Source organism: Heterocephalus glaber, unplaced genomic scaffold (genome assembly GCF_053883595.1).
Source record: "Heterocephalus glaber isolate CG9 unplaced genomic scaffold, H.glaber_assembly_v1.0 deba00001547, whole genome shotgun sequence".
Classification (NCBI taxonomy): Eukaryota; Metazoa; Chordata; class Mammalia; order Rodentia; family Bathyergidae; genus Heterocephalus; species Heterocephalus glaber.
This window is the reverse complement of record NW_028258340.1, coordinates 2,654,407-2,676,861: the sequence shown is the minus strand read 5'-3', so window position 1 is coordinate 2,676,861 and position 22,455 is coordinate 2,654,407. Positions and strand designations below refer to the sequence as shown.

At 37.8% G+C, this 22,455-nt stretch overlaps 1 long non-coding RNA gene across 7 annotated transcripts in view; it reads right to left on the bottom strand.

Moving 5' to 3' along the window:
• LOC110347061 (uncharacterized) overlaps positions 1-22,455 on the bottom strand; it is a 111,803-nt gene that overhangs the window by 48,193 nt on the left and 41,155 nt on the right. For 4 of the 7 annotated variants that reach the window (XR_015442421.1, XR_002391417.2, XR_015442418.1 and 1 more), the window contains one exon: positions 20,174-22,164. This is a non-coding gene — a long non-coding RNA (uncharacterized LOC110347061). The remainder of the gene's footprint in view (positions 1-20,173; positions 22,165-22,455) is intronic. The other 3 variants (XR_015442419.1, XR_015442420.1, XR_015442423.1) reach the window with 3 other exon arrangements.

Here is a 22,455-nt window from a genome sequence, read left to right as displayed (position 1 = left end):
GCTTTCTTATTTAGGTTCTTGAATCCCTTCAAGTTATTTTCATGTATGGAAAAAAAGGGTTGAGGTTAATTTTTTATATATGGATACCAGGTGTTCTAGTGCCGTTTGCTGAAGACACTATCTCTTCCTCGGCTCTTGAATTGAGTTTGTATTCCATAAAATGCTAATGTTAAATAATCTTTCAAAACTCAGTGGACCATATATGTGTGGTTCTATTTCTAGATTCTCTGTTTTATTCCAATGATCTATATGTCTTTCCTTACACCAACACTGCCTTGATTACTGTAGCTTTAGAAGAAGTGTTAAAATTGGGTGCTAAACATCTTCCAACACTGTTTTTGTTTTTGTTTTTGTTGCTGGCTTTTCTGGGTCCTTTGTACTCCTACATAACTTTTAAATTTCAATATCCAGTTCTCCATTTATAGCAAGTATATACAGACCTGAATTTTTATATATACCTTGTGTTTTCTAATCCTGCTAAATTCAAGTACAAGTTCTAGGAGCTCCTAGAGATTTCTTAGTATTTTCTCTGTAGATGATCATTTCATCTACATATAAAGATTTTGCTTCTGCCGTCCCAATCCTATCCTAGTTGTGTCATTTTATTGTCAGACTATTTTGGTTTAGACCTATGTTTCACAGTCTAATGGACAGATGAAGAGTAGGCATATAGGCCCTTGTTCCCCACTTTAGGGAGAAAGCATTGTATCGTCTCCATTCATAGAAGGAGTTTTTGTTGGAAGTATGGAGTACATGTCTTTGATCTGTTGAGAAGGTTCTGTTCTACTTCTAGTCTCCTGATAGCTTTTACCATGAACAGCTGTAGAATTTAGTCCAATATTCTTTCTCCAACTAGTGACAGGATCATATGGCTTTCTCCTTTCCTCTGTTAAAAAGATTACTTTTCGGGGTGGATCTTCTAATGCTGAACCAACACTGCCATCCCTATAACAAAACCACTTTCTATATCCTGCCAGATCTGACTTCCAATAGTTTGTTTTGTTAAACAAATTTCTATCTATGTTCATACTGTTTTCTTCTATTATCTTTATCCAGTTTTAGGATTAGCACAATGTTGAGTTCCTAAAATGAGGGGAGAAGTGTTCCTTCTTTTTTCTGCTTTAAATGTTTGATATAATTTATCAGTTAAAATGTTTATGAGCCTGCTGTTGTCATATAGGTAGGTTTTCAAGCTAGGAATATACTTTCTTTAATAGGTGCTATTCAAATTTTATATTTCCTCCAGAGTTAGTTTCATTAATTTGTCTTCTGAGTTACTTCTTAGAAGTTGTCAAATTTATTTCAAAAAAGATTTGTGTAATATGCTTTCTGTATCCTTTCAAATTCTGTAAAATCTGTGGTAATGTCTCCTAGATCTTAATATTGTAATTTAAAAAATGTGTAACTGATATTGTATAACAGGAAGAAAAGGTCTAAAAGAGCAGGGGAATTGGGAGGGGTAGGGGAAGAGAAAAAAGGCAAAGGAAAAAATATGAGAAGAGGAATAAAATGGAAACAAGGTCTTTGCAAATAGGGAAGGGTGGAGGGGGTGAAGGGAGGGCAAGGGAAGGGGAAAAAAATAAGAACCAAGAGAGTTATGTAATGGTACAAGATCCCAATGATGACTGTAACTGTATTTTATACCTAAAATGTACCAATAAAGTTAATGGGGAAAAAAATAAATAAAAATAAAATAAAATAAAATATATAATAACTCCTAGAAAGACATAAGATAAAAGCAGATAGTAGAAAGAGGGATAAAAATACCAAGATAGTCACTGAGGCAGTAGTAGAAATGGACAATAGGCATGATAGAAGTTATTCGAAATTACTGGTATTCAGTGAAATTTTGAAGTGGAAAATGTACCTAGATATATCCTTCCCTACCCAGTAATTTTGAGAGAAAAATACAACGCAATAACAGATGCTGGTAAGGAGGTGGAACAGTAGGAGCATTCTTGCTTTTTGCTGTGAGTATTGATGAGCAGTTTACCAGTATCTAGATAAACTGAAGATGCACATAGCCTAAAACACTTCCCTACATACAAAAATGAGACTTAAACAACAAAATTTGTAGTGGTGTTACTTTCCATAGGGGGAAGAAAACCTACTTAACCACTCATTATATGCAAAATGGATAAATGATATTTGGGAAAGAGCATATTATATGAAGTATAATCAAGATATATGGTTAATGTTTAAAATTTATTACAATAAAAATTAAAGGCAGAGACTGTGAGGATGAGTAAAGAATTTGAACCAACTACACAAACTCTAATAAAAATTAAAATATTACAGGCAGGTAAGTTAAATGGATAGACCAGGGCCTAGTGGTGCACACTTGTAAACCCAGCACTCTAGGTGGCTAAGGCAGGAGGATCTCTCAAGTTCAAGTTCAGCCCGGGCAACTTAGCAAAAAAAGACTGTCTAAAAACTCAGCTGGGGAAAGTAGCACAGTGTGAAGTCCCTCGGTTCAATACTAATAAAAAAAAAGATGGAGGGCCAGGGATTTAGCTCAGTGGTTCCACTGCCTGCCTCAAAAGCGCAAGGTCTCGAGTTCGATCCCCGGTACAATAAAAAAAAAGATGGAAAGAAGCATACCACACAAACATTTTTGGAAAGTTATTATTGTCTACATTTATATCAGACAAAGCAGATTTGCCAAAGCAATTGTCAAGGACAAAGAAAGATATTACATAATAAAAAGGTCAGCTTGCCAAGACATGGCAATCCCAAATGCATATATACTCAACAACAGACCTTCAAAATACATGAAGCAAGAACTGAGACAACTCAAAAGAAGAAATAAAGCCACAGTTATACAGCTGGAGGCTTTAATAGTCCTTGCAATAAAACACAGAAATAGAAAATACCTAGCCCAGGCATGGTGGTATACACCTGAAATCCCAACACTCTAGAGGCTGCAGCAGGAGGCCTTGAGTTCAAGGCCACCCACTTGAATAGTGAGTTCAAGGCTAGCCTGAACTACATAGTGAGAGACCCTGTCTAAAAAAACAAAACAAAACAAAACAAATAGAAAACACCATTAACTAATTGAATCTAGTATTTATAAAACATTCTAACTAACAAAAGCAGATATGCATATCTGTTAAAGTACACATAAAGGATTCATCAAGGCATAACCTGAAGTACAGCTTTAAATCTAGGAAAACTGAAATAATGCAAAGCATGTCTTCTTGTCATGATGAAATTAAACTTGCAAATCAACAGAGAAAAAAATGTCCAAATGTACAGAAATTACACATTTCTAAGTAACCTATGGGTCAAAGAAAAAGTCTCAAGTAAAAATTATTTTCAATGAGCATCAAGTAAAAAATATTTTTAATAAAATAAAAATGCAACATATCAAAATGTGTATTTTGTAAAATAGTGCTTTTAGGAAAATTTTTAACATTAAATGTCCATATTCAAAACAAATGATCTCTAACCAATGATCCACACCTCCACTTAAAGAAACTAGAAAACAAAGAGCAAAATTCAGTCCAAGCATAATATTAAGAGCAGAGAGCAATGAAATGAAAAACAGAAAATGGGAGAAAAAAACAATGAAACAAAAAATTGATTCTTTGAAAATGTCAATTCAACTGTTAATTCTCCTAGCAACTCTATATAGATAAATCTGATGATTAATACTGCTTGAATTTTTTTGTCTGTCAAAAGTAATTTTTTTAATATCACTGATACCAGTATGATGCTGATGTCATTAAATTAGTTAGAATGTTTTCCTTCTTCTGAATAGACTGTCTAAAATTTGCGTTATTCCTTCCTTATTTAGGATTTTGCCAGTGAAACAATCTAGGTCTGGAAATTCCTTTGTCATGAGGTTTTCAACTATAAATATAGTTTTATTAAGGGTTATAGGACTTTTCAAGTTATCTACTTCATCTTACTTGAGTTTTGGTTGAATTTGGTTTTATCAAGATTTGGAGCTATAAGAAGTTCCTGTTGAATTCTCAAGTTTGATTCAGTTACTCAATTCCTCTGGATTGAAGAAGTGATCCTGTGATCTGGGGTCTTCCAAACAGAGGAGAGAGGTTTCAAATTTTCTTAGAAGCAATGGGGGAGGGGTTTACAGAGGGTTCATAGGTATTGATAAAGGGTATTTCAGGCTCCCAGCTTCAAAGACTGATCTGTCTCATACAGCTATGGTTACTGTAGTCATCCAAATCCCTATTACCTGGCCAGGACAGAGTATTTGAAATGTTTTCTGAAATGACATGAGAAGTATGGAACTGGCGATAGGGTCAAAGGGGGCCATGGGGGCAGAACCAGGAAAGGCCAGGTTCCTCTTCAAACAGAGCGACTACTTTCTGACCACCCTGGGGAACACAACCTTCTGAGATTCTTCCATCTTACATGCAACAACCTTCCAGCCACAGATTAAGCATGGGTGGACATGGCTTCTACCCAGACATAACAGGTTTGTTTTAATTCTTCATTCCTTCGAAGGGAATTCGACTGCTACAGAAAAAATCTGAAAAACACAGCTCTCATATGTCCCAAAGGAGGTGACCTGGAATTCTGGCATGGACTTCTCAGGAAGTAATGGGCCAGCCATTCCCAACCCAAGGCAAAGCAAAGACACTTGTGTAGAGTCAGAGGAAGCTTGGCAATGAAGTTGTGGCATCTAACTGACTGGCTGCAATTCTTCCCCCATTTAGTCAGACACAAGCTAAGACTCATAGAGCTGAAAGCAACCTCATAAATCTCCCTGTCCATGCCCTTATTTCATAGTTGAGGAGACTGTTGCTCAGATACAGGAAGTGACTGGCCCAAGGCTGCATACCTTGTTGAGGCAAAAATGAGATCAGGAATAAGTTCCAGGGTGCTCTTTAGATCTCAAAAATGAGATCAGGAATAAGTTCCCAGCACAGTGCTCTTTACACTAACAGAAAAGCATTAGTTGGAAAGCTACTGCAGTATATGTGAGGCAATGTGCCAACAGTTCTGCTATTGTGGAATTTGAACCTTGGTGAATACAGATATTAAACAATTATACAGATAACTAAAATGGAAATAAGAGTTGGTTACTAAGGAGCAGTGCTGAGTGTAAATACATACATCACTTTAAACAAATCTTTCCAAGACACAGCTTACCACCACCATGTCCCCACAGTCATGGTCAGCCCAATGGGAATGTTCCACCTTGGAAAGTCAGGGTCCCATGATCTTTTGGTGATTAAGCCAAATTTTATGCTGATTGTTATGGCTTATGTCTAGATATCCCCCCAAAGCCTCATGGAGTCATAGGTGGGGCTTCTTCAAAGGTAGCTGGATCTAGAGTGTGTGATGCTAGGACTAAGGGCGTGATTACTAAATTAGTCCACTGATTGGTTTGGCACCTGCCCTAAGCCAGGTAGCCTAGATAAGAGTACAAAAGGGGCAGAAAGAAGCTGCTGTTTTCACTAGTAGCTTGGTGCCTTCTGTCTTCTTCCTGCCACGAACTATTTCTCTTCTGAGATGCCCCTCTGCCTTGGAGCCAGCTGATTATGGACTGAAACCTCTATGAACTGTAAGCCAAAACTTAACTGTTCCTCCCTTTAACTTTGGGTCTTGGGTATTTTGTCTCAACAATGAGAAAAATAACTAAGATACTGATTAAGCCCACACCTTAGAAAGTACTTTTGCCCTATACCTGAAATACAATCTTAGGCAAGTAGAGGAGAATGTCACATATACTAGGGAACTAGACCAAAAAAGAAGAAAGACAAACAAGCATTGAAAGAAGTAATGGTTCTAGACATGGCCACTTTTGTTAGACCAAAATGAAGGAACCACTGCAAGGTGACTCAAGCTAAACATAACCCAGATATTGCCAAAGAAAAAACCCTAAAGCCAAGAAGGGTCAGGAATTGGCACAACATACTCCAGAGAGCAGAAGCTATGTAAACCAGGTAGTTCTGCACAGCAGGAAATGGATGAATCTAAGATTCTGCGTTTCAACACCACCATAGTAAAGAAAGGGCATGATGAAATATGCAGAGATAAGGCTTCAGGTTTTATCTCAGACCCTGCTATAAATAACACTTCTAATGGGGAAATGTCTGTCAAGGTTTAGTCTTCTAGGAGAGCTTCCTCCCCAGCTCCCATTCTCATGATGGGAAACATTTAGTACCTTCAATGTTTCTCTGTACTTTCAAGGAATAAACACATCAAGGAACCGGAAACTTGGGGTATGTCTACCTTTTAAGTTTTGCAGATGGCAAGTAACCGCATGGGAAGGTTTTTAAAAACAAGACTCTAGTCTATGGTCCAAAAACTGATTATTTCTGTTAAAACAGTAAGTCAGGCTCTGTTGACCATAATGATCAACATAAGAACAAAAACTTGGTATGAGCTTTCTAGAAGAAAAAGCAAAATCAAGTCACCTGTAAGATGGCTCAGATAACTACAGTACTAGTCCAAGAGTTCCCAGACGCTACTAAACCACACTCCAAACTGGTGCCAAACTGGGGTAAAATGACCTATCTGTCAGGTTGGGACAAAAAAGCAGGAAAAATTGTCAGGCACTGACACCACAGTGGGTAGGATTCAGGAGTATTGAATAAGCATGTGACTTGTGCTCTCTGCTTGTCATTTCTTAACCTCTCAAGGTGCTTATTTTAGTTAAAAGCATAGAATTTAAGATTTTAAAATGTGTTTTTGTTTGCTTTCTTATATATAGCCTTAAAATCACATTTACTCTGACCAACTCTGACAGGGCAGAAGTAATTTATCATCATCACAACAGGGTGTAAGAGCCTAAACAGTGGCTACCACAGAGGCTTAATGGAGATGGCTCCCCAATTATTAATAATAGAGTAGTTTAGGTTGACATTTTCCCCAGGCCTTCAGAGCTAGCTAAGAATCCTCAGAAGTGCCCTGCTACTTCAGTAGTTCAGTAAGTCAGTGGAAAACCGACAACCCTTTATCTTGGACTCTGTATTTCAATGTCTTGCTGGGGAAGAAAGGACAAGATGAAATATGCACACATAAAGCTGCTAGTTTTATCTCAGAACTCGATAAATATAACACTCATCTTTATATATGTTCACTGCTGTATCCCCAGTACCTAAAATAGCATCTGGGATAGAATGAGACCTCCAAAAAAGTTTTCTTAAATACATATGCAATCTCATGATTACAAAAAAATTTCTACAAAATTAAAACTATGTATCTTGCTAAGTGTGGTGGCATGTACCTCTATGGTACCAGCTATTTGGGAGCTGAAGCCGAAGGATCATCTGAGCCCAGGAATTCAAGGAAACCTGGGCAACATAGACCCTGTCTCTTAAGAAAATTAAAATAGGTGCCTTAAAAATATTTTTATAATTTATATTGTAGCCAGGCATGGTGGAGCATCCCATAATCCCAGCACTCTAGGAGGCTGAGGCAGGAGTATCACCAAGTTCTAGCCCAGCCTGAGCAACACACTAAGACCCTGTCTAAAAATTTAAAAAATTTTAAAAGGCTAGGGATGTAGCTCGGTGTAAAGGTCCTACCTGCGTTCAATCCCCAGTATCACAAAAATATATGTAGATATACAAATAGAAAAGAAAATATCAAACCCAAGAACCATTTTGAGATATTTTTTCTTGATATGGGTTGGTGAGTTCAGCAATTGAGGGTACTGCATGTCTCCTTGTTTACTAGTTATGCAATGTAAGGCAAATGACTTGAGTACTTTTCCCTTCCTCTCAGTGTCACGGTATGAATAAAATGTGGTAATACTGTTTCAGAGCCCGACACACAACAGATGTTCAACCAACGAAGCACATGTTGACAGATACGTCCAAGCCTTTTATTCTCCTTTGGCCTCAAGCCTGGATATTGAATAGAGATTTGTACCATCCCTTTTGCTGAGTTTATTCCCAAACGAAAGAGTCCTTTGCTCATTACAGAAATAATTCTCCACCCGGGCTGTGAGCAGGGCCCCCAGAGGAACTTTCTAGCCAACTGATCTACTACTATACTCCAAGTGACTCTCCTGAGGTTAGTAAGAAGAGTGGGGCTACCTAGCCCTGAGGACTGGGACCCTGGCCCTAGACTCTCCAGGAGCCCAGATACTTGCAGACGAAGAGGCACCAAAAAGAAAGCAGTGGACAAAGACAGCAGAAAGGCAGGCCCAGCATGGGGAACACCAACCAAGATTAGTCACCTCTAATTGGGAAAACATGAGTTCGGCCTCAGAGAAGCATCCTTCATTTAACCAAGAACTGAAAAAGCAGTCTGACAATGTCTTCTCCAAGCTGTGATCTGACAAAGTTCAAGTAAATCTATATCTAAGGTCCCCCTCAAAACACACATGGGATCAGCTGGTTATTTTGGCTAAACTGATAACAGACCAAAGTGCTGCTAAAAGTCTCCATTTTAAAAGCCAGCATATATGACTCAGTTTCTCCATCTGTTTAAAACAAGCAGGGAGGGATGGACTCATCCAAGTCTTTTTTAAAACACTACACTTCTGAAAACAGAAATCACTGTTACTTCCCTCTGGGGTAGTTATTTTATTACCAAATATGCTAAATTTTGAATATGTGGTTCCTGTGAAGGATATGAAGGAAAGGATTTAAAAAATAACAAGAGTTAATACTAGCTTGGAGAAAATTTTCTAGACACCTGGTTCACTCTAAAATGGGACAGCCCACTGTAATACCCACCCTTCTTTTCCTTCCAATTAAATTTCCTTAACTACATCACCCAGATGTCACAAACCTCTTATATTTGCCAAAGCTCATCTGAAGATAGAATAAATCTACTTACAAACTGGGAACACTCTTGCTAAATATGTGGTTGTAATAATCACAAAATATGAACATATCATTGAGTCAATAGCTTCACACTGTGGACAGTGGGAAAACTACCTAGGGCCCTGTGCCACAGGCTAATCAACAACACTGCTCAGCCCTTGCAGAGGAGTGCAAGAGGTAGGCAATCTGAGGCTTAATAGAATGCTCTGACTTAGTGTTGATGATGGGTGAATCACATATATTTTTTACTATGCAAATTATAATCAAGTTAACATACCATCACACATCCTATTCTGTAACATTCTTAAATAACAATGAGAGAAAGGGCAGGAAAACCAAGTGGATCCCAACACTGGCCTACTTTAAAAACATAGTATATCTAGAATGCATTTAAAAATAAGATTTTTCAGTAACCCTAATCCAGAGGAAACCTTAGTATTTACTAAATACTGTACAAACTCTTCCCCTAGGCCTTAAACTTAATGTTATATCCTCTGGAAACCCAACATGACTATAGAATATCTGCCACTTACTAAGTACTACGAACTGTAGAGTACCTAAATGAAGTGACTCAGTCACACAATGTACAGGTTCAAAAGCACAGGAAACGACCAATGCAGGAAACAGTATATAGGTTGTTACAGCAACGTTGTTTTATAAGCACTCAAACTCATCTTGCTTCATAGTGATTCAAGTCCATTTTTAAAGACTAGAGAGTTATGACTGTAAAGAAAGGTTGACAAAGCATCTCTACTGAGTTGACAAAAGAAAATTAATTAAGAATCAGAGAGTTTGTACTAATGTACCAAGTGTCTACAAAATGAGACTTCATCTCTCAGTATTTCTAGGGGAGCATAAACTCTTCTTTTCTCACTCTATCTCATCTTAGGCCTTTAACACTGTGCAGAGCATGTCTAATTTACACCATTTTTAAAGAGTTGTTCTAAAAAGCCTGAAGCAATTTTTTTTATAAGCAATTGCAAGAAGAATGTTTTCCACTTACTGTAAGAGGGGAGAAATATACAAAGGAAGCCAAAATGTTACTGAAATTGCCAATGATAAACTCAAGTTGTCAGGATAAAATGGAGGTTCATGAAAAATAATATCCCCGCTAAATATTAATATAAAAATGATCTCTTAAGAATCCAGTCTCCAATGAACATACACATGTAAAGTTCTAGAAGTATACAGCTGAATAGGCAAATTTTTTATTTCTCCCATTTCCTTAAGAATGGAATGTGTTCACATTGCCCTTACCACTCAGTTCCAGAGATGTAATATGATCTAGTATATTGTGTAAATGGCTTCATTTGGAAATCCTTTCATTCATAGACCTGGAATATGTTTACTTCCTGTGTTCTAAAGGAGGCCATATTTATAATTAGTATTTTTGTAAGATGTATTTTGCATGCTTCTCATGTGATCTAGACAGGGCAGGGTCACTCCTGGTATGAGGATCAACAGCAAAATGCTCACTTGTGCAAAAACCGACAGCAATCAGTCCTTGCCCTTCAGTTATCCCCTTCCCCCAGGCTTCAGTTAAGTTTCAGGTATCTTACTTGAAAAGAATAATAGCTAACAATCACAAAAATACATGACTAAATGCTACTCGTGAATTTAGTTCTGTGGGCAGAGGGCAGGCACAGGAGGGGAAGAAAGTTAAAGTCCTCTGTGGCCCAAGTGGGTTGCCTGGGTGGCAAGGAAATGGAAGGAAAAGAGGTAACAGAGTGTTTTTAATAGGTGAAAAACTGGAATCACTAATTTCTCTTCTTTTCTAAGTTGCTTGCAAGGTAAATAACTCTATTTTAATGTTTGTTTTCACTTTCAAATAACTTTACATATGCATATAGGTAAAAACAAATTAAAATGGACGAAGATTAAAAAAAAAAAGGAAAAGGCCTAATTATACAATACATGGAAAAGTAACACATTCATATTTCCCAATGAAGAAAAGCATTCTGGGGAAGCAGACATGATAGCTTCCAAAGGCAGCCCACCTCTGCAGCTTGGCTACTTCACGGACCAATCATAATTCAAAGGCCTGTTGGCATCCTGGATCCAGGCCACATCCATCCTTCCCTCATGGCAGCATCAGCCGGATGGTGAGTGTCCTGAAGAAGTCGAGTCTACTAGCCAAGGCCTTTCCTGAATCATCCTTACTGAGAGGCAGCTGCATTTCATATCCCCATCAATTGGAGTTGATCTGAGAAAGGTAGATGTGAAGCAGCAATAAAAGGAAACATCCTCTGGCAATTTTTTTGCTTTTTTGCCACTTCCAGATATGCCACAGTTCACTGTGCTCATTACATTCAGGAGACTTACACAGTGTAAAAGGGAATTCTCTGGGGAATAAATCCATAAACTAGTAAAGTAACCCTCAGCCTGTGTTTCCCTGATTTTGTTGTAGCCTTTAAAATACAACCTATTACCTGGGGGCAACAAAACCATGAAGTTGTTTAAAGACCAAAACTCCTTTGTATTTTTTAAATAATTTGTGAATAAAAGTAATTATTTCAATATCCAAGGCAGCAAAAAGTTTAGGATTCATAAAATGGATGGTCGAAACTATTACTCAAACACTAGATACATATGCTGTTTAAATGCAACAAACATTGAGGGCATTTGAACGCATTCATTGGTATTGAAGAGATCAATTTTTTTTAATGGTAGAAAAAAATAGTGCGATTTTTAGAAGACTTGCCTTCCATTTTAAAATTTCAGTTACTGTCAGAATAAAAAATATTGGCAAAATGGTGTTTTTTTTTCAGTTGCTTTATAATTTGTTGACCTTTTTTTTCTACCTGCCGCTGTGTGTGAGACTGCTGTTTGAAAAGCAAAGCATAAAACTCCCCTATGGCTCAATTTCCTTTTAAGTAACATGAGAAAATTGTCGAAGATTAGTTCCTGCTTCTTAACTTTTCAGAACAAGCAAAACTTACAAAGCACTTTGCAAATATTTTTTAGAAAGCTATGTAAAAAGATAATGGAGGGTGTGGAAACAGGATAAATATTTCTAGATAAAAATTCTTATTTCACAACTATTTTTAAATTTTCTGAGTCTCCTGTATTTTCAAGTGTACTTCACAACAGCCACAGTCCCTAGAGAAGCATTTTTAGTAAACACTCTTTGAACTAAGGAAGAGCTGTCTCAGATTTGGAGCCTAAGAAGACATGACTAAAAACACTGTGGGATCCTGGATAGGATCCTGGAAAAGAAAAAGGACTTAAGTGAAAAAATTGGTACAATCTGAATAAAGTCTGGAGATTGGTTAGTATCTTCATACCAATGTTAATTTCCTGATGATCAGTACATATATACTGTTAATGCAGGAAGCTGGGCAAATGGAATATAGGAACTCTACTATTTTTCAACTCTTCTGCAAATGTAAAATCAATTCAATGTGAAAAGTTTTAAGATATGTTACATTTTGTATTAAGAATGGAAAAAGGGGGGCCAGGGATGTAGCTCAGCTGAGCAGCGCCTGTCTGGCAAGTGTGAGGCCCTGAGTTTGAGTCCTGATACCAAAAAAGAAAACAAAAAAAGACCAAAATAAAGACTAAAAAAGTATTTGCTGCGGTACACTTTACTGAAATGACTCCACTAGATGGCACTGTTTTCTTCAGTGATCAGAGATACACCTAACATTGATCACCTAATAGCAATTTTTTCTTGAGATTTTAGAGCTCCAAAGGGCATCATTTCTTTGTATAACAAACCCTATGATTTCATTCTCAATGTATAAAATTCTGCTGGCCTTACTTTCTTGCTTCTTTCAGGATTTAAGCTTCATTTATCATTCCAGAATGTTAAAATGTATGAATCCAGTCACTCAACACATTTATTAAGCCCTTACGTTGTGTCACTGGAGAGTGGTATGAAGTCTCTACAGTCTGGAGGAATCTATTCTCCTTAATGTTGGCCAATAGAAAATCTTTCCACCTTTCTACACACTTGAAAGCTACACATGAGCCAGAGAGCAACTTGGATTAAGGAGCATTCAAGTGGTTTCGGTGTTGTTTTCCTTACTCTGATGATGCTGGACACCATTCATCTCTACTGCTCAAATAAAGGGTTGGCTGTTGAATAATAACTTCTAGATTATTGTTTTTCTGTCAAATCTAAAAGCCTAGGTACCTTGTTAAGTTAAAACCAAATAGCTAATGGGCTGGGGATTTAGCTCAGTGGTTCCTCCACCTGCCTCACGAGCACAAGGTCCCAAGTTTGATCCCTGGTACCGAAAAAAAAAAAAAAAAACAAATAGCTAAGAATCCACAAGTCCTTTGGCTTCCACACTCCAAGTGTATTCTATTCATCTATAACATTTCTTGGTCATCCATTCAATAATCTTAAAAACTCACTCCTGCCATCCATACTCCTTCGCTCACCAACTGCTCTCTGCTAATAAATTGTAATAAATCCACAACACCTCATTCAATACCCAAATTTCATTTTAGGTAACATATTTCAAACACTGCTAATGTGAATTTGAAATAGTAACAACAACAACAACAACAAAAAACCCAATAGAACCCATTCAGGGCCTTTATGTGTCAAAACATAAATAAGAGCCATGTGGTTTACTAATCTATTTCCAAAGTTATAAACTTAGATAAGATTAGAAAATGTTCAATCCCTAAAAGTTACAGAATATACACTTATAGTACTTTAGGATGGACTGGAAACTGATTCTGCATAAGACATATTCAGAATATCTGGCCCTACCCAAAACCAGAAGACATAAAAACAGGAGACACCCTCAATTTGGATACAATGTCATGTTCAAGGCCTGAGGCAATTCTTAAACCAAAAGCCCATAAAAATCTCTCTCAGCATTCATTTTTCATTCTCATATACCAACAAAACCTCTAAAGAGTAAAATACAAGTACCAAATTGGATTTTGAAAAGTATTTCCTTTCAAAACAGTTTTCTCTAATTGAAAGTAAAATTCTTAGATGAAACTTTTCCTAAATGCAACACCAAGCTCTATGGTTCCTCTGGAGCTCTAAAGTTCATCTTAATTTACCACCAATTGTGAAGGAATATTATTATGTAGATCTGTTCTAAGCACCCCTACCTCTGAATAGGTCTGTTAAATTCAAGACAAAATTACCTGAATTATCTGCAACCTTATAAACAAAAAAGTACTTTCTCATGTTGAAACTGAAATTAAACATAGGGAAACTCATGTTTTAATAAGAATTTCAATTCATTATTTCTGAAACATTACATTTCTTTGAAACTCAAACTGTTTATCAACTTGCCTAGGGACTTAAACTTATTAACATAAATATTCTGTTCAATTATTCAAAGACCTTCAGATAATAGTTCTCTTCTCCAAGAAAACTGAAGGCTTTTCCCTTCCTTATTCATGCCATTCAAACTTGTATACTTTGAGATCATTTCATTTACTTGGACCAAAAGGAAAAATTATTTACCTAAATAAAACGAGACCATCTCCCCAATTATATACGCATAAATATCTGTATGTAAAAATTTCAAGGCTGACCCTAGTCCCTGAAAATAGTAATGAGAGGAAAACAAAACTGAAGAAAAAGAATGGAAAAATAAATGCAATTAAAAATTTTACCTAAAAATTAAATCTGCAGTCATGTCCTAGGTTTAGCTGGGTTTGCTATCTTTTTGAAGAAAAAAATCATAAACGATATCATAATCTTTAAGACATCTTTAATGTATTATTCATGATCTTATTTTTTTGAACAAAATTTTAAGTACCTGCTAGTGCCATTCACTGGGTTAGGTGGATGTTCTTAGGAGTTCAAGTCTAATAGACATGAAAGGAGTCGAGACACCATATCAATAAAAACTGTAGATACTATAATAGGCAAAGGCAGCAAATCCCCTTAAACTAACCTAGGATCAAGTGGAGTCATTAAAAAGGAGTTTCAGGGAAATTAATTAATGCTCAAAAATATCTTCAACAAAGACAGGAACAAACACTCAGATAACTGAAAACTCTACAAGAGACTACCTTGTCTTTGTGTATTTTGGTCAGTTATGTGTTTATTTGTAGGTTATAATCTTTCACTTAAAAGATATAGAGCATCTATGTTTTAAAAAAGGTTGGTTGGCCAGTTTTTATATTTTCACACCATGATAAGAAAAAAAAAAACCCTAAGAAGATAAATTCAAACAAACTTTTTTTGTTTTCCAGGTCACAGGCATCACTACTATCACCTTGTTTTAATCAATTACACCTTTAATACTACTACTTCAATGCAAAACCACAAGCAGGCTCATCTGCCAAGAATTCCTCCCAGGAAGCAAGTACAAAAGAAGCCACACTACCCAAGAATACTAAAGGAGACAAAACTCGTGGGGTGGCAGAATTATGTCCAAATCTCCCAAAAGGGATCCTTACTTATGATCAACATTTCAGCTGCCTTTTGTACTTAAGCAACCTTTAAATAGCACTCCTGCTACTTATATATCCCTTCTAAATTCACTATTGTTACTCATTATGAGTTCACTGATATTAGTCAGCACAAATTGGTTAGTCACCGTATTTTTTAAACCACTAACCACCCAACCCTTTCTAGTTTTCCTTTCCCTCTTGGTATTTTGCAACAGTTGAGATGAGTAACTATACCCAAGAAATGTTTCTGGGCTTTTCTTGTTTGTTTGTGGTTTAAACATCAACCATATCCTCCTTAATAAATGGAGTGCTAATTTTCATGATCACATTGCTTATCATTAATAAAGAGGAGACACCTGGAATTTGGAATGTTGCCTTTGGCTTAAAAAATTTATTCTGCATGTTTTGTTTAAACATTATTTCTCTTAGCTTATTTAGATATAGCTCACACAGTCAAATTCTTCTTTTATTCCTTTACACAAAATGATCAATGGGTATATGGGTACCAGTCTTTCTTTTGACAAAAAGGCTAGTATAGGATTTCTGTCAATCACAGGCAAGGAATGAATGAAAACTGATCCAAGATAAGGCCCATATTGACTTTTAAAATTATCTGTCCAATTAAAGTTCTACAAAGTCAGCTACAAGACTTCGGCAAAATCTACCATCCCTAGAACCTGCCTGCTGGACTGAAAGCAAAGGCTTACTTGTAAGGGAGCTAGAAAGCTCTCCTTTCCCTCTGTCCAGGGGCCTCCAACCACCTTAAAACACATGATCCACAGAAACAAAAGTGGAAATAAAAAGTTCCCTCATCACCTTGGCTGCCAGCCACTCCCATGCTCTCTGGACCCACACTGCATTTAAATCGTCATCCTTTCTGACCCATTATGTACCTACATCTTCTCTTCTCAAGGAAACTGTGTCCTTCTGGAGAGTCTATCTTTAAGGTTAGTTGCTGTATTCACAGCAACTGGCATTTGGAGACACACACTAATTATGTGCCAAGCCAAATCTCCTCCATTTCCTCCCTTTTTAAGGCAGGACATCACCGAGACCCAGAACCTATCACATTTGTGGCTTCTTTTCCATCATTGAAGCAGCCTGATATAGCAATGGTGGAACAATTAAAACAAATAATTTGATTAAGGACTCCCCTGTGAGCCCCTAATAAATTTAAAATCAACACCTACATCTCATTTTCCTACTGATCATGACAAATGTGTTCTTTGTAATACTAAGGCAATCTGCCATGTCACTGAGACATGTCAATTCTGTATGAACAAATGCCACCAAGAATTGCTATGAAACCGTCTTATCTGGCTTTACACAATAACTATACTGAATCGAGGGAAGGTTTTGGCTTGGTGTGAAATACTGCATGACAGAACTGTTTCTCCTTTCTTAAGAAAAGAAAAAGTGGAAGAAGTTGCCAAGATGTGAACAGCAAAACCTCAGAAGTCCCTTTTAGCTAGCCCTTCATATGTGGATCCAAGAAAAACCTCAGTCAATTAATTGCAAGGCTTTCATGGGGGTTGGGGGGTGTAGGCAAGGGCTAGGACCAAGAGAACGAATCTCTTGTTAACAATCCTTCCAATAAGCTAGTAGTAGTCTATCATTCCCAACTACCTTACAAACTGCACTTCTGAAGTAATTTATAGAAATTATATAATTAGCTAGCAACTGTTTTTGCAAAATGGAAAGTTTGGCTTTGTAAATTCTGCCAAAACAATAAAAACACACAGCATTCCAAAGACAGAAAATGTTCATTCAACATTTGTGCTCTCCATTGTGTATCAATTTTATTTCAAAAGGAAAATTCTACAATACCTACTGAACTTATAATGCAAAAACATTTGGAAGAAAGTAATTAAGTATGTATGTATTTTTGGTGCTGGAGACTAAAGCTACGGCCTTGAGCAGTACACACTCTACCATTGAACTATATAGCCCTAGGCCGGGAAAGTATTTTTTAATGCATTAGAAATAAGACTGGTTAATGAATAGTTAGATGGACAAAGACATTTGATTTTTTGAAAGTATATTAAAATGCTAGCCATCTAGGTGGTGGTCATTTTTGTTCATTGTAAAATTCATTCAGTTTTGTTGCAGACTTAAAGATTTTCATAAAAGGGGAGAAGTACAGCATAAACTTACTCTTAAAGCCATATATACACAAAAAGGGATTTGATTTTTTAAAAAAAAAAAAAACTCTTTAAAGTATTTTTGTCCTCCAAAGTGGCATCATCAAACTGGGAGCTCTTGGCTGCCTGCCATTTTGGGGGAAGATCTGTCTTGGTTTTCACTTGACTCACACCTGAGAATTAGCTGACCATCTTGCCAGTTGGCAGGGCGTAAGTGTGCACATCTTCCCCAGCATTCTGTCAAGTGAGGCAGGCATAAACCAGCTGCCACTGCCAGAGAATGGTGTACCTGGTTTGCCTGAATCCCATCTGGGTTCCATGACTGAAGCATTCAAGGAGCCACATTCTACAGCATGCAAGTATTTCCCTGGGCCTCTCAGGTGTGTCTGTCAGCCCCTGACTGTTCTCAAAGCTTTTATTCTTCCCTCACTTACTCCATGGCGCCCTGCCTTGCTTTCCTGGGAGAATATCAAAGAACAGAGAAAGACAAGGCATTACCCCACTCCCAAGCCCAGGCAGAGGGGAAGCATTCTCAGGGCTGGCGTGGAGGCCACAGGACATACAAACTCAGGTCAGGAATCTTCAGAGCACAGAAAGATAGGGACTCCCACTCTCTTTTGATCCTCATACTCATTCCTGAATTGTAAAGGGGACACAGAGGGAGGAAAGGCTCATTCTTACAGCTTGCACCTTCAAGATGGGCAGTCGCTGACACTGAGGCACCTGTGAGAACAGAGACCCCAACCCCTAACCAAGCCCAGTCTTTGTCTGCCTCATAATTTTGCACACAGTAAACAATAAAAGTCAAGAAAGAGTGAAAGTAACACTGGTGATTCTTCTTCAGTACATGTTCTTTCAAGTCAAACCTTTGTCTTTGGGTTCTCTGACCACGCTTCTTAGACTAAAGCCAGACCACAGAACACACTACTGGTTTTGCTTGAGCCAGGGCTGCTTCAACTACAGGTTGGGGCTGGAATCCATATAGAAGATGATCGGTGAGAAAATCCCGCAGAGTCCAGTGGGAAAACCCATTACTAACCCTATATGATCTCATAGGTCACCTTTCCTTTAGCAGCTACAAGAGCCTCATTCCCGCCCTGTCCCCTTACCCCTTATCTTGATTCTCTAGACATTCTAGAGAAGCCCAGACAACTTCAGGAGAAAATGCCATGGGTTACCATGCTACTCTCCATTGAGCACTTGAGCACAGGCCTGACAGTCCAGGGGAGTATAATTTTAAGACAGAGTCGGATTGGGTGTGTGGGAAGGGGGGCAGTGGGGCAGTATAAACTGAAACCACTCATACTAAAATTTCAATTGAGGAAATTCTGTGTTTTGCAAGTACAAAAGTCTGATATTAAGTATCACCAAAATTCCATTTCTTATCATATGTGAGTCAGATTTGATTTGTCTATGTTGTCTATGGTTTGGTTACTGTACTTCCTAAGAAAAGATTTAATGAGAACACTTGAGAAAAAAATACTATCTTCATAAACGGATAAATGAAACACGGCATATATACACAGTGGAATAGTATTTAGCTTACTTAAAAAGGAAATCTTGTCATTTATGACAAGATAGATGAATGTGGCAGATATGATTCAAGTAAAATAAGCCAGACACAAAAAGGGCAAATATTGCTTGACTCCACTTATGAGATAACTAAAGTAGTCAAACTGACAGAAACAGAAAGTAGAATCGTGGTTATTGGGGGCTGAGGAGAAGTGGAAGGGGGTTTTTCAGTTCTTTAAGACAAAAAAGTTATAGAGACCTGTAGCATGACAATGTGAATATACTTAACACTACCATACTGTACTTAAAAATGGTTAAGATAGTAAATTTAATGCTATGGGCTTTTTGCCACAATAAAAAAGTACCACTTTAATTCTACATTTTGGATATTCTAAATCTCCAATTCAATATTTTGACATTTTAAAATAAAACAAATATTTGGGGGATTTTTCCTTTTTAAAACAAAAACTCAAGTTAAATTGCTTTGAAGACTCAAAAAAGAACAAAGATTATAAAGCACTTGAAACCACTGCTTGGGACAAACTTTATCATTTTAAGCATGCATGACATTTTCATAGCAGGAAGGATTCTGACATTCTTCTCAAATGGTATGTGTGGTATGCTGAATTGGCTTCTAAATCAAATGAGCCTGCTGATACGTAGCCTTTTAGCAAAAGAAGGATATATCACAAGACAGTCTTTGAGACTGAACACTGTGGCTATTATAACAACGGCTGCAAAATGAATCATTCATGCGTACAGGCTGGAAGTATATAAGCATTACAAGCTACTGTCCAACTTTTTCAATGGTTCCCACACTGGTTCCCCCTCCACCAAACCTGTCTTTACTTTCTCATTACTCTAAACACTGATCCATCATCTGTTCCTCTGAAAAGTCAAAGTTACTTTAAGAAGATAACATTTGTAAGAACAATAAACTAAAGCTGACAGAGCAAAGAGGCAGAGCAAACGTGTTCACTGAGCCTTCCTTTCAGAAAACACTACACTCAAAGGAAACTGCACATTTTCTAAAAGCTCATGATTTCAACTTTTCATTGTAAAAATGATTACATGAGTGAATGAATTTGAATGCCCAAGACTATTTCTCCTATAATAGAAATGTGATGAACATTTCTACATCTTGGCCTTAGAGATTAAGAAACAAAGACTATATAACTGAATTTCCCAAGAGTTCATGATTCCTTGGTTTTTGGGATCTATGATTCAGAAAAACAGCCTTATTTGCATTTTACCAGACACACTGTTCAGGTATGTAAAATCATGAACAAGATGGGAAATATATTTGCTTAAGTTTCTATGTGATTTGCATATTCCTTCATAAACTATAGTCTATTGAGAAAGCAAAGCAAAACAGCGAAAGTTTCAGAAACTCACCAGAGCAAGCTATGGTTTTTCTTGCTTCTAAGCCACCTCAGTGAATTCATAATAGTGTCATAATCACAGCCAAGAGTGACTGTTCCAGACCTACAGGGGGTAAAAAACCAGAGAAGCAAGCCTGTGAGCCTTTGTCCCGTGGAGCCCTCAGTGAGGACACTGCCTAGGAAAGGCTGCAGAAGGTACATACCTGGGTACTTACTGGCAGGAGTCTCAGGAATAAAGGAGAAAGAGATCAAACAGTGCAAAAGGCTAAAGGCCCAAGTGAAAATTAGGAATTCTCCCAAGTCCCCAAATTCACATCTGTAAAGCAGAGCAGGGGCTTCAACTATGGTCCTGTCCTTCTCATCCCTCCTCATTCAAACACCTCCGCCTTGCAACCTTACAAGCTACCAACAAGCTACTAATACCTAAATGACCCTTTCCACGATATTTCTTCAGGGGAGTTCAACCTTCTGTTCCTTTAGGGATGTCACTCTATTAATAGGAAACATCGAAGATCTAACATCTAGAAGAAAATGCTAGGCTAGAGTATAGCTCAGTGGTAGACCAAATGCTTAGCATATGCAAGGCCCTGGATTCCATCCCCAGCACGATAGCAGGAACAGCAGGAGAAGGAAGAGGAGAGAAAGGAGGGGGGAGAGAAAGAGAACAAGTGTCAAAAGTAGCAGTGGAGACTCCTGGCTACCAGAGAGGACTGCCCCCAATAGCCAAAGCCTGTTTCTCTGGGCAGCCCCAGCTTCCAAACAGTAGCCCTGATGCACCAGCACTGGGACCTATATGTACAGGTGCTTCTCCCCATTACTGCACAGAGCACCCCCTCCATCATCCTCTCCATCACATCAGGCAAGGTGGGCCAATAAGGTGACCTGACAGGGCATCTGGGATCCTCAACTCAGGACCAAAGCAGACAGTAGGGCCTTCTCAAACCAGCCATCTTTCGTCTCTGTCCCTATCTGAATAAAGAAACACAAGGAGCATAATTAACAACTCAAAATGATCTCGCCCTGCTGGCTTTCTAGTGACCTGACACCAATACAGGGCCTCACTGTAAACAGTTCCAGAATTAGAATCAGTATCTGTACCTAGAAGCTGCAAAAAGAGAGAAAGGACGCTTTGATTGTATGTCCTTTGGGACATTATTTAGATCTAAGTTGTCTGGAAGAAGCACACTGTCCACATAAAACTACCTGGAAGAATTAGGGACAATTCCTACTATTCATAGCCAGCACTTCCTGTACAGGAAAAAAGCCCTGTGTAAAAGGTGAGGGATGCTAACAATTCCCCATTACTGCGTAAGTTTGCATAAGTCACCTCAGGTCTCCTCACAAATTGTAGAATTCACAGGGTGACTTACATTCCTTTATGAAAAATGTTTAAGTATTAAAATTAATAGATAAAATTGTATTTATCATGTACAATATTATGTTTTGACACACACACTGTGGAACAGTTAAATATAGTTAATTAACAAATGCATTGTTTCACCTAATGGTCATTGTTGTGGTGAGAACATAACATCCACTCTTGGTGTTTTTCAAGAACACAATATATCATCATTTAAAACTATAATCATGCGTACGACGGATTTAACTGTGATTATACAGCCTTTGACCAACATTTCCCCAAGCCCCCTTCTCTTAATCACCCCAGCCTCATGTAACAATCATTCTAGTCTTTACTTCAATGAGGTCAAAACATTTTGTGAGGGGTCATTTGAGGAATACCCTCAAACCTAATTCTGAACCACAGTAACCCACCTCCAGCCATCTTGTTTTGCCTCCTCACTTGCCCAAGAGGCAAACCCTACCATGAGACATGAAAAACCACGAATGACAAAAGAAGGACAATGAGTATCATGGTAGAGTTTAAATCAAGAATGATGAGGACAAAGAAAAGAACAGATACCTTTTTCTGTGGTACAAAGGATTGAACTCTGGTCCTTGCTCTTGCACAGCAGGCGGTGAAACCACTGAGGTAAATCCCTGGCCCTACAAGGGTAAAAAATAAGAACCAAGAGAGATTATGTAAAGGTGCAAATTTCCAATGATGAATGTCATTATATTGTATACCTAAAATGTACCAATGATTAGGATGAATAATCGATAATGCAAAATAGGAAAAAAAGTTCCAAAGGGGTAGGGGTAGTGGGAGGGGCAGGGGAAAGGAAAGAAGGGAAAGGAAAAATGATGAGAAATGGAAAAAATGGAAATAAAGTCTTTGCAAATAGGGAAGGGTGGAGGGGGTGAAGGGAGGGCTAGGAATGGGGAAAAAATAAGAAC